At 40.9% G+C, this 11,663-nt stretch overlaps 2 long non-coding RNA genes across 3 annotated transcripts in view; one reads left to right on the top strand and one right to left on the bottom strand.

Annotated features, from left to right (window-relative positions):
• Positions 1 to 11,663, bottom strand: part of LOC311592181 — a 55,632-nt gene that overhangs the window by 6,171 nt on the left and 37,798 nt on the right. The window contains exon 2 of the long non-coding RNA XR_014777329.1: positions 9,829 to 9,964. This is a non-coding gene — a long non-coding RNA (uncharacterized lncRNA). The remainder of the gene's footprint in view (positions 1 to 9,828; positions 9,965 to 11,663) is intronic.
• LOC311592247 overlaps positions 1 to 11,663 on the top strand; it is a 120,233-nt gene that overhangs the window by 85,717 nt on the left and 22,853 nt on the right. The window lies entirely within an intron of this gene.

Here is an 11,663-nt window from a genome sequence, read left to right as displayed (position 1 = left end):
GGATGACTTTTTATGAGGCAAAACCCGATAATGGTCTATTATTTTAAGATACAAAGAGCTGGGCGGCAGAGGGTTAGGGAAGCAAGCCAAAATGCTTTGAATCTATTGTTGCATTTATATGCTCAAAAGTGACATTTCCTTTCAGAATGCATTTTTCATTGTTTTCTTTCCTTTCTCAAACCTATGCTTCCTTACTACTGGACAATAAGAAACTACAAAGAACAAAACTGACAATTCCACACATCTGGAGATACTTACTGTAATGCCCTATAATATTTATGACTATAACTTTTAAACAATTGGTTTCATTTTCACTAACATTAAAAATCAATTCTATTCATTTTTTGATAGCTTAGGTATTATATAAATGGGAAAAATGTTCATCTTTGAATGGCTGTTGATAACATTTTAATGGTTTCATCTTTTTAATATATAATTAGTTCTATTCATTTTTGTAATTAATAGTACTATTCATATTTCTCCACTGTTAAGAAGCCACTCATAAGCTGGGTGTGGTGACACACACCTTTAATCCCAGCACTCAGGAGGCAGAGGCAGATGGACTGCTATGAGTTCAAGGCCAGCCTGGTCTATAAAGCGAGTCTAGGACAGCCAAAGCTACATAGAGAAACCCTGTCTCAAAAAAACAAAAACAAAAAACAACAACAAAAAAAGAGAAGCCACTCATAACTATTGTATCACATTGCTGCATACAGCAGTCATCTAATGTTTGCTACAATGTGCCTGAATTCCTAACCATAAGATGGTCACTCTGTGATGTAAAAACACTGCTGATTAAAAAGTTTGTCCTTAGAAAGATGGGGTTTGGGTGATATGCATTGTATGGTTCTCATCATTTCCTGCCTGCTGACTTAGTGTATTTTTTTTTGTTGTTGTTATATGTAATTTCTGAATGAAAATGTTTAGCTAACCATATATCTGTTATGGCTAACTCCCCCTTCCAGCCTCAAGGCTGTTTCCGTTGAGTCTTGCCCACCTCCACCTCAAACAGGCAGTTAGCCCAATTACATTTGCCTTGTCAAAGCTGTCTTTCCTCCATCTGCTCCCTCTTCCTCATTCTGTCTCCTAATAGGGCACAGCACCTTGACTCCCAGTCCACATTCTCTGGGTGGGGCTTATGGACAATCAGACTGGTCCGTGTCTTTAGCACCTTGTATGGGTTAAGGGCAGATGTGAAACAATCCAGAGGTTTATTCTAGGAGATATTTTTAAAGAGGGTATTTGTTCCTCTGAGGTGGTGGTTGGACGGATGATCTAATCACCGGCTGCTTGAAGCCATTGTGGAGACATAGCATCAGGCCAAATACACAGGGAAGAAGAGCTGAGGGATGCAAAGAAAGGATGCTCAAGGACATAGTCTGAGCTTGACTGAAGTAGCTGCAAGACTCTCTTTCATCTCTCTCACCACATTTTGTCTTATTGTTCAGAGCAGTGGCCTTCCCAGGAAAGATTGATGGACAAATAAGTATAAGCACTGTGTTCTCCATTGCGAGAGTGGCATTCATACCTATAGCTCCACATGGATGTGGACACATGGGCTGGCAAGCTACAAGTCCTCAATATATGTCTAAACAGTAAACATTGTAAGTGAATGAGTGAGTCAGCAGCAGAGCATTCATAACCAGTTCTGTCTTGGAGTCGGAGTTTTATTTAATTTATTACTTAATTTGATTCTTTTGAGGCAAAGTCTCTCTATGCCGCCCTGTCTGTCTTGGAATCCGCTATGTAGATCAGGCAGAGATTCACCTGCCTCTACCTTCCAAGGGCTGAAATTCAAGTTAGGCACAACTATCAAGTCAGGCCTTGGATCCAGAATTGGCTTCCGTCCTCCTGCCCACTTTACTTATCCCTGTTGAATCCTTGAAAAGATCACCTTTGCTTTTTCAAAAACATGTTCAGGCAATAACCACCTTAGCCTTCCAGCAAATGCTAACTTAATGCCAATAGCACTTGTCTCCAAACACATTTTCTACCTCAGTCTTCACAGAGCCGCAGAGTCTACCGTGTGGTTGTTCCCTCTGTTGTTTGGTCAGTTTCCTTTTGACTGGTATACTGCTTACAGGTTTTGGACCTTACACAGTATTATGCAATAGATCTGGTTATATAGGCATCATTTCTGCACATGGCAGAATATTTAGGAGCTTGATTAACAGAAATAAACTCATCAGCAAAAGGAAATGTTCATTTAAAATTCTGATAGATCTTGTCAAATTCTCTACATGAGCTGTGATGTTTCACCCTGCCTTTAGCAGTCTATGAAGGTAGTATTTTTCCATATTCCCGGTACTAGTAACTGGATGTTACTATTTTCTCCTAATCTTTATTGATTTGATTGGAATGTTAATTTATACAAGGAACCTTTAAATTTAAGAGCTTGAGGGGTTTGAACTGCAGGGTGAGGCTGTACAGTTTAGAGCATTTGAGCCATCTACTGTTTTCACTTTCGGAAAGTAGTTAATATGGTTCTCTCCCTTAAGCAGGATGAATTCTGAAGTTTGGTATGTGTGCATTATTAAAAAAAAATCATGGTTATTATATAGGTTCTCCATATATAATAGGTGTGATCATGTGTGTGTATATAACCTCATTCATAGTATGTTTAGCAGTTTATATAGTAGATATTATGGTGTTGGTGTTACAGTTGAAGAACAGAATCCTCAGTGCTTGTCCAGAGTCGCAGGCGGGAGTTAAGAGGCATTTACAGCCTGCACCACTCCGCTCAGAGCCTGCTCTTTCTCTTTTCTGTATCATGTTAATTCTAGATAGGACATAATAGGACATATTTTATGCAACTTAGGTCCCTGAAGTTCATGCAGCTTATTCTATCAGTGGGCACAGATAGACTCATCCTCCCCGGTTATTTAAAACGAATTCAATTTTTAATTCAGGTTTCTTACAGAGTGCAGATGGGAATCTAATTTCTAACCCAGGAATGCACTTCTCCCAGTGTCCTTCCACACCCCAGTCTGTTCATGCCTTGACAGAGGTCTGGTGCATCTCACAGGCCACACTACTGACCTCCTGTTTTAAACTAGCAGAATGTCTTCTACTTCCTTCCTGGTTTTTTTTTTCCCTCATCCCTTGCCCCTTCTCTTCTTCCCTCTTCCCTCATCTAAAATAAAAGCAAGCAACACATCTGTAATGTGGCACCTAAACTCTTAAATATTCATATGTAAGCTGCATTATTAACTAGAAACACAATGTTGCACAGATCCCTATAGTGCTTTCATCTCATAAACTTTATACACAGCTTCCTGGTCCCAGTGCTAGCCTCCAGCTTTCTCTGCACAAAGTTGCGTGCTTTAGATGTGTGTGGTAGCGGAGCTGTGTTATGTTTAGCACAATATCCTCAAGGTCCATCTTCTTCTGTGTCTTCTGCGCTACTGTTTCTCATTTCTCTTGTAATTAGAATAGATATCTTGCTAAAAAAAAATTTTTTTTTTGTTTCTTCACTTTATTTCTGTACCCCCATGGCTTATCTGAGAAAGAGAGAAAAATAAAGTGGGCAAGAAGGTGCATTTGGTTTGGGCACAGTGACTTACATCTGGGTCCTAGCATGTGAAGAGTCTCCGCAGGAGGAACAGGAGTTCAAAGCCATCCTGGGCTACATAGGAAGAATAAAGCCGGAACAGACAACACAATACCCTACCTGAAAAACAATTTAAATGTATTCATGGTTTGTTTATTTGTTTGTTTGTTTTAAACACAGATTATAGCCAGGCATAGTGGATTATATATGTATTCCCAACACTCAGGAGGCTGAAGGCAGGAGGATACTGCCAGTGTGAGGCCAGAGTAGATTACAGACTGAGTTCTAGTGTAGCCCGAGTTACAGACTTTTTTCAAAGTGGATGAAACAAACTCACTTTGTTTCAAAAGAATGAGTATGCAAGTAAGAAACAGCTTTCTTTATGCAAAGACATTATAAACACATATTTATTAACACTTAGTACCACCAATAATTGTCTTTTTTTTTTTTTCTTTTTTTAAAGACATAGTTCCTCTGGTTAGCCTTGGCTGGCCTTGAACTCACAGAGATCTGCCTGCTTCTTCTGCCTCCCCAAGTGCTGGGAATACAGGTGTGCATTACTGTGCCAGGCTAATAGTTGTATTTTTTAAAAGAATGTTTTGTATATATAGCCTTCAGAAATTTCATATACATATACACTGTTTCTTGATCATATCCACCTCCAAGTCTTCCTTATCATTTGCCACCCCCGACTCTGTCCCATACATTTCCCTCCTGCCTTCATGTTCTCTGCTACTTCACTGTAATCCACTGAGCTCACCTAGTGCTGACTGCTGGAAATCTGACAGCTTTTGTAGGCTTGGTCTTACCTGGGCCCTGTGCAGGTGGCTAAAGTGCTGTGGGCTTATGAGTGCAACAGCCACATCATGCGCAAAGACAGCATCTTACGACACTCCTCTGCTCTCCATCCCTTACATTTTACCAACTGCCTCTTCCTTTCTTAGAGCCTTGACTCTTGATAAAGATTCCTATCTAGGGCTGAGCATCCGTAGGCACTCTCAACACTGTGACCAGTTATGAATCTCTGTATTGACTGCCACTTAGTGCAAAAAGAAGCTTCTATGACCAAGATTGGGAGAAGCCTAGACCAGAGGGTACAAATAGATCTTTAGAAGGTAGTTTGAAAAAAAAAAAAAAAAGACCATTTAGTAAAATAAAATAGGAGGTTTCCACTAGGCCTATGACCTCCCTAACCATGGGCTTTTGATCAGATTTACAGTACAAGGCATGGATTTTCTCCTGTAATGTGGGCCTTAAATTCAGCCAGAAAGTAGTTGGCTACCTAGTAACATCTGTACCATTTTTGCATCGGTGGGCACATCTTGCCTACAGGTTAGCATTTGTAGCATGCAGAGTCAATATACATTGGATTTTTGAATACAGACTTAGGATGAAACAAAGACAGAAATATTTCATTAGCAATTTTTAGGGTTGATGCATTCCAAACTGACAGTATTTTATAAATACTGGGTTCAATAAACATTAAAATAAATTTTACCTTTTTTTTGCATTTTAAGTATAGAATTAGAAACTTTTAAATCACATGCATGGCTCATGTATTAGCTACTCTTCCATTGCTGTGATAAAACAACATGACCAAGGCGGTTTACAGAAGGAACGGTTTAGTTTGGCTAATACTTCTGGATGGATAGAAGTCTCTCGTGGCAGAAGCATGCCCGCAGGCAGCAGGCATGGCAGCAGGAGCTCACATCTTCAAACTTAAGCATGAAGAAGGGAGCACAGACTTGAAATAGGAAGAGGCTTTAAGCTCTCTGTCCCTCCAGCAAGGCAATACCTCTTAAGCCTCCTCAACAGCTTCACGAACCAGGGGACCAAGTGTTTGAATACCTTAGACTGTGGGAGGCACCCTCATACAAGACACCACAGACAAGGTCGCACAGCCCTGAGGACACATTGCTTCTGGCTCACAAGTGTCTGAAGGTTGTTCTAAGTGTGTTCCATGTAAGATGCATAAACTTACTACAGTGTACAGCTTATAGACATAGCCTGTAATTTATATATTTGTATGGTTCCATAAACTGACACTGGGAGGGGTTTGTTCTTTTTCCTTTGGCTTTTTTTGTTTTTTTAATTAATGACAAGGCTTTTATCAAGAGACTTAGTATTTAGTGTCTTGGCTGAAGTGACATCTCTGAAGACAAAGGAAGGCGCCCTGTGTCAACTAATGGATCAACTACCAGAGGGCAGAACCAGAGGGGCAGGTTCTCCACTCCAGCCTGCAGCAAGAAAAGGCCCATGGTAGCTGTTGTGACCCATCTTGAGCTTCTCACCTCAGTAACTGTGAGATGCTAACTTTGTGTGATTTTAAGCCTTCGAGGGTGGTTTATTCATAACCGCAGTAATGAGACACTACTAGACTTGTGACCTCCGATACTCCAGCTTTGCCTTTGGACTTTACGCTGGTGCAAATTATGCCAACACAACCATCATGTGGCATCCAACACCTTACACAGGCTACTCATCACTTTTGCAAAATGGAGTTTTTGTTAAAAACACGTGGCCCAAAAGTAAGTTTTAAGAACATTTAAGGCAGGTGAGGTATTAAATAAATGTAGGAGAGTGTGGATGCAGTGTTCTCATGTACATATGCCTGATGCAAAAACCTATCTTAAGACTCTGCCAGTATGGTAAATTTGCACAAAGGCTATCATCTTACAAAGAAAATCTTTCTACAAAGATGTCTGCCCAAGAACTGCCTGTCCAAACTTAGACAACGCTAAAGGTACTGAGACTGGTAGCCATGAATAATTGATTCACAACAACTTCTGCCAGCCTCCTCACTTTGCCTTTGCAAACATCCTCTTGCCTTGAACTCCAGTTCGCTGCCAAAGCATATTCCTGTCATAATACTTAGCTACTCCCAAATAAATGTATAAGCAGATTTACAGGAGACTCTGTATTTAGTGACAAAATGTATTTTTTTCATTTGTAATATTTTCAATTAATGATGGGTTTGAGTGGCGGTGAAATCACTTCCTGAAAGACAGAACATTTGCATATTAAATACTTCCACCTTGAAACGTGAATAGTCTAGATGACTTTTGCATTTTTGTAACCACAACTAGAACAAACTCTAACTGAACTTAACACAACATGGGGCACATTTCCTTCTTAGTTCATGAAAGGGATTGCTGCCGAGGACACGTGGGAAATTAGGTGGCGATGGGCTCTGTCTGGCCACAGGAACACAGGGCAAGTGCAATCCAGGAAGCAGATGGTTGCCTGAGGGAAGTTCTGCTTTACACTGACTCTCTGCTGAAGATTCCTGCCTGCATCAGCTATATCAGAAAATATCCGTGAGGCTTGGTGGATGCATATAAGACATAGCCTACCAGGGAGATTTTAGAAGATTTCTAGAAGTAAGCACCTGTTACTTGAGTGGAAATAGCATTGGAGTTTAGTTTGAACATCTATTTGGTGTCATATGTATAATTAGAGGTTGGCAATACGTGGACTATTTGCCCCATGTGGCTTTAACAGTCAGGTTTTGGGCTTGTTTGTTTGGATTGTATTTATTTATTTAATTTGTGTATGTAAGCGCATGTGGTGTGTGTCCATGTAGGTGCATATGTGCTAGAACATTCTCTATGAGGCCATAGGTCAACACTGGGTATTGAGCCAGTGTTTGGAATTCAGACAGGCTTTGGAATTCAGTTAGGCTAGACTGGTTGGTCAATCCTGAGACCTACCTATCTCTGTCTCCCTAGTGATAGCATTACACTTTTCCTTTTTTTCTTTTTTTTTTTTTTAAACAATATGGGTCCTGGGAATCAAAACCCAGGTCTTCGTGTTTGAGAGAAAAGTAGTTCCCTGACAGTCTTCCAGCACCCCAAGGGTCTTCTTGACTTGGGATTTAACACTGGCAGTGGAGAAGGAACCACATTCAGAACTACAGAATCTCCAGGGCTCAAATCTCCACGTTCTGAAAACTGAAAAGCGCTTTCTTTCTTGTTTGGCAGTAAGCTTGGGCATAAAACAACAGAACTATGTATTGTCTTCATTTTACTTGGTATAGATTTGCATGTGTTTTACTTCAGAAACAATGCTTTTGATTTAGGGCATTGGTCCTGACCTTTCTAGAGGATTATGTGGTACACAATGTGTGTCATTTTTCTATTTGAAAACTACATTTAATTTGCTACCAAGAGTTCAGAGGAAGGAATACAGAGTTGCAAAGGAGGTCCTCCATTTACTGAGTTACTGGACAGAATTACCTCATCAGGTGACATTACATAGAAATAGGCTGTGTGCAAGTTAATTAAAATGATGTCATGTCGGATTAGAATGGGTTCTGAGTCCAATGACTTGATGCCCTGATGAAGAAGGGCATATGGAAGGAAGCCACATGACAATGGGGTCAGAGAGAGTGATGCAGCTACTAGCTGCAGCAGTCAGCAATCACGAGATGCTAGGAAGCATGGGGAGTTCCCCTCAGCATCTGCAGAAAGAGCTGACCAAGCTGACACTTTGAGTTCAGACATCTGCACTTCTGAACACATTTCCAGTATGGTAATACATCTACTTTGAGTGTTGTTACAGTGGTCCTAGGAAATGAATGCCCTAGCCAGAATCAACATAATCACAGGAGTAGCAATAGGAATATTGTCAAACATTTAAAAGCATCATTTATTCTGTCAATAAAACATCTTGAAATTTTTAATTAGTGTGTGTGTGTGTGTGTGTGTGTGTGTGTGTGTGTGTGTGTGTGTGTGTGGCCATAGGCGCTACCGAAAATATGTGTAGGCCAGATGACAACTTGGGGGAGTTAGCTTTTTCTTTCTTTTCACCATATAGGTCCTAGGCCTTGAATTCAGGTCATCAGGCTTAACGGCAAGTGCCCCTACCAGCCCCATCCTGCATCTATATTTTGAAATAACAACCAGCAAGCCTGAAAATTCAGAGTAACTATAGCCAAAGAGGTAAGAGTCTACAATAAACACTTAAACACTCTGAAGAAAAAAATTAAGGAAGATAATAGAAGATTAAGAGATAGATTGATAGAATTAATTTTATAAAAACTAAAAACAATTAATGTACATATTCAATGCAGTCCCAATAAAAATCCCCATACCATCCTTCCTAGAAAAGTGTTTAGTATCATTAGCCTTGCAGGGAAATGCAAATTAAAACTACTTAGAGAATCTGTGCTTTTCAAAGACATTGGTATATAATGGTATATATTCTATATATCCAACATAAAAATTATTTTTATGTATAATGTATACATGATATACACACACAATTATCTCATTGTATTTTGAAATCTTAGGCAGTCTATAAGCTAGAAAATCTATTCTGCATATTGACCATCTTTGTATCACTATGATGAAATACTTGGCAGGAGGTACTTATAATGGAGTGGTTTATTTAGCTTATAGCTAAAGAGATCGGGCAGCAGCCCTGAGTGTGCACTCCCCTGCCTCCACTTCTTCTAGGCCCTCCATCGGCCTCCCCTCCCCTCTCCCCCAGATCAACTCCTCTTCTGTTTCCCTTCAATAAGAGCAAACAAGCAAACAAACAAAAATGGCAGGCCTCCCAGGGGTATACATGTCCTAGCAAGATGCAGTAAGACTGGGCACAAACCTTCATATCAAGGACAGACAAGCCAACCCAGTAGGAGGAAAAGGGTCCCAAACCCAGGCAGAAGAGTCAGAGACACCTCCTACTCCCACAAGAACACCAAGCTACACCACAATAAGGTATATGCAGTCGACTCATCAGTCTTAAAGATTCAACTACCTCCCACCTGGGCCACCCTGGGAACCAAGCCTCCAGTACAGTAACCTCTGGAGGGATATAAATCCCTATCTAAACCTTGGTACTACTGCTTGGCTGACGTGATTCCTAGCCTGTCATTAAACTACTAGACTCATGCTACCCTCACCCTCTTCCTTCTCTTGCTCCCTCCCTTCCTTCCATTTCTTCCTTTTCTCCATCCTTCTTTCTCTCTCTCCTTGCTAGAGATCAAACTCCATCTTAGGCAAGAGCTAGAGCAGGGAGTTATAGCTCTAAACCTCCAAATTCCATTCTGGGAACTTTCTTCTTTTTCCCTTTGGGCAACTGGAGGTTATCAATAGAAATCAGAGTTCAATTCCCATTTCTTCTTCGTTTACTAGCACCATGCTTCGGGCAATTTTCAAGTTATTGAATTTATGAGCTGTTTTCCCATCTGTAAACCAGGAAGAGAATAGTAAATGTTCCATGGGGTTATTATATAAGTCAAGCAGACAGCACGTATATTTGGGCCCTGCACATACCTGTTAAGCTGTGGGGTGGCCAGGTGCCAGTTCTCTTCCAAACTTGATTTACCCTCCTCTTGAGAACTCTTCATGGGGTCCCCAGGCAGCACTAGCTGCTCTACCCTCTGCCTCCAGGAATGGTTTCTTCTTCAACCTAAGACAGTATTTGCAGGGATGTATTGAGTTTTCTTTTTTAAAAAGTAAGTTTCTCTTTCCCAGCTGAATTGAAAGCTTTTCCCTGAACACAAACGTGCCTCTTTGATCTCTGAACGCCCACTGCCTGGCAGTCTCATAGGTGGCAGAACCTAGCCAGTATCTGGAGAAAGATGGAACCCTAGTCTGCCCAGGCTTACTCAACTTGCTATGTAAGCCAGGGATGGCCTCGAACTCCAGAGCCTCCCCCTCCAAAGAGCTGGGATTATAGCTGTAGCCACTGGCCCGCCTTTCTAGGGACTACAACATCATCTCACTACAACTAATTTCTCCCTCTGGTAGGAACTGAGTGCTCTGATCACATTCTTCCTTGAATCATAGTCATTTGCAAGGGTTTTGGTCTTTTCCATTAATGTAGCCCCACCCCCTCCTCCCACTCAGACCCAGTCACAGGATGGCTCAGATTTACATCCCATTCATCTCATAAGGTCCCCCCAGTGTCTTCCATCATTTGTTTAAAATCCAATCCTTCATGAGCAAGGAGCAAAGGATATGACTCACTCATACAACGAACAATACAGTTTTGACCCTTTTGCACAAGCCTGCTCAGAAAAACCACATCCCTGTTGTGCAACAGGGAAGGCAGGGCTATTGTCAGTGCTAAAATAAGTCATGGTTATTAGAATCATCCACCTTCCTCTAGATGAAAGACAGCTCAGAACCATTAACTCGTGACACATTTTAAAATCTGGGCCCTTCTACTTCACTGAAATGTCAAGACAAAACAAAACAGAAGAATCTTAACTCATATATGTGTAACATAGAATACAAACTCCAACCATGCTGGGGACCAACAAAGCCAATGAGAACAGAAGGCAAAGTTGGAATAGGGTAATAGGATAATGTTGTTCCCAGAAACACAAACTTTTAAACAAATCTCACCTTAACAGCAATAGAGTTGGCCTACCATGTGTGGCTACTTAAGACAAATCGCATTGTTGATATTATATTATATTAAAGTTACAGACAGAGAGCAACTGAGTGGAGATTTTTTTCTTTCAGGGTCCAGGAGCACCTTGGTGAATTTTTTTTTATCCATTTAAAGATGTTTACCACCACATGCCAGCACTGTGCTTGAAATGGCTGCTAGGTAAACAACCCTGGGCCTTGCCCTTAATTTTTCTTTCTTGTTATCAAATACTCCTCATTAACCATATTTATCCTGGTCGCCAAACATGCCAATTGCTACAAGGAATGAAGAGAATGTCCCCGAAGCAGTTCTGATGTTTTGAAGGCCATTATGCAATAGCAGTGTGACTATTTGCTGGCTTATTACTAATGTCCTAAAAAACCAGCCATGAAATTGCATTGTTAAGGCCCCCTCTTTTCAACTTTTAAATTTCTTACAGCCAACTCCTCTGGATCTCATTTGATTATTGGGTTTCGAACTTAAGTCTGTGTGCACCGTTTAACAAAGAGAGCATGCCTTGGCTTCCCTTGGAATATAAGTGCACTACCCAGCACGGTGTTTCATGGAAGTAATTTTTCCTCCTAGGTACCCGTGTCTCCTCCTCAGTCTCACAGAGCAGTAGAACAAGGCAGGCATTTTGGTATCTTCTGACTGAACCTGGCCCAGCCTTTCTTTTCTTTTTATAACCTCTGAAGGTGTTTTCTACAGAGTGAGGGTTTTGGAATTTTTT

The sequence above is a fragment of the Acomys minous genome, assembly GCF_964271855.1.
Source record: "Acomys minous genome assembly, chromosome: 1".
In the NCBI taxonomy this organism is placed as follows: domain Eukaryota; kingdom Metazoa; phylum Chordata; class Mammalia; order Rodentia; family Muridae; genus Acomys; species Acomys minous.
This window is presented reverse-complemented; position numbering and strand designations above follow the sequence as displayed.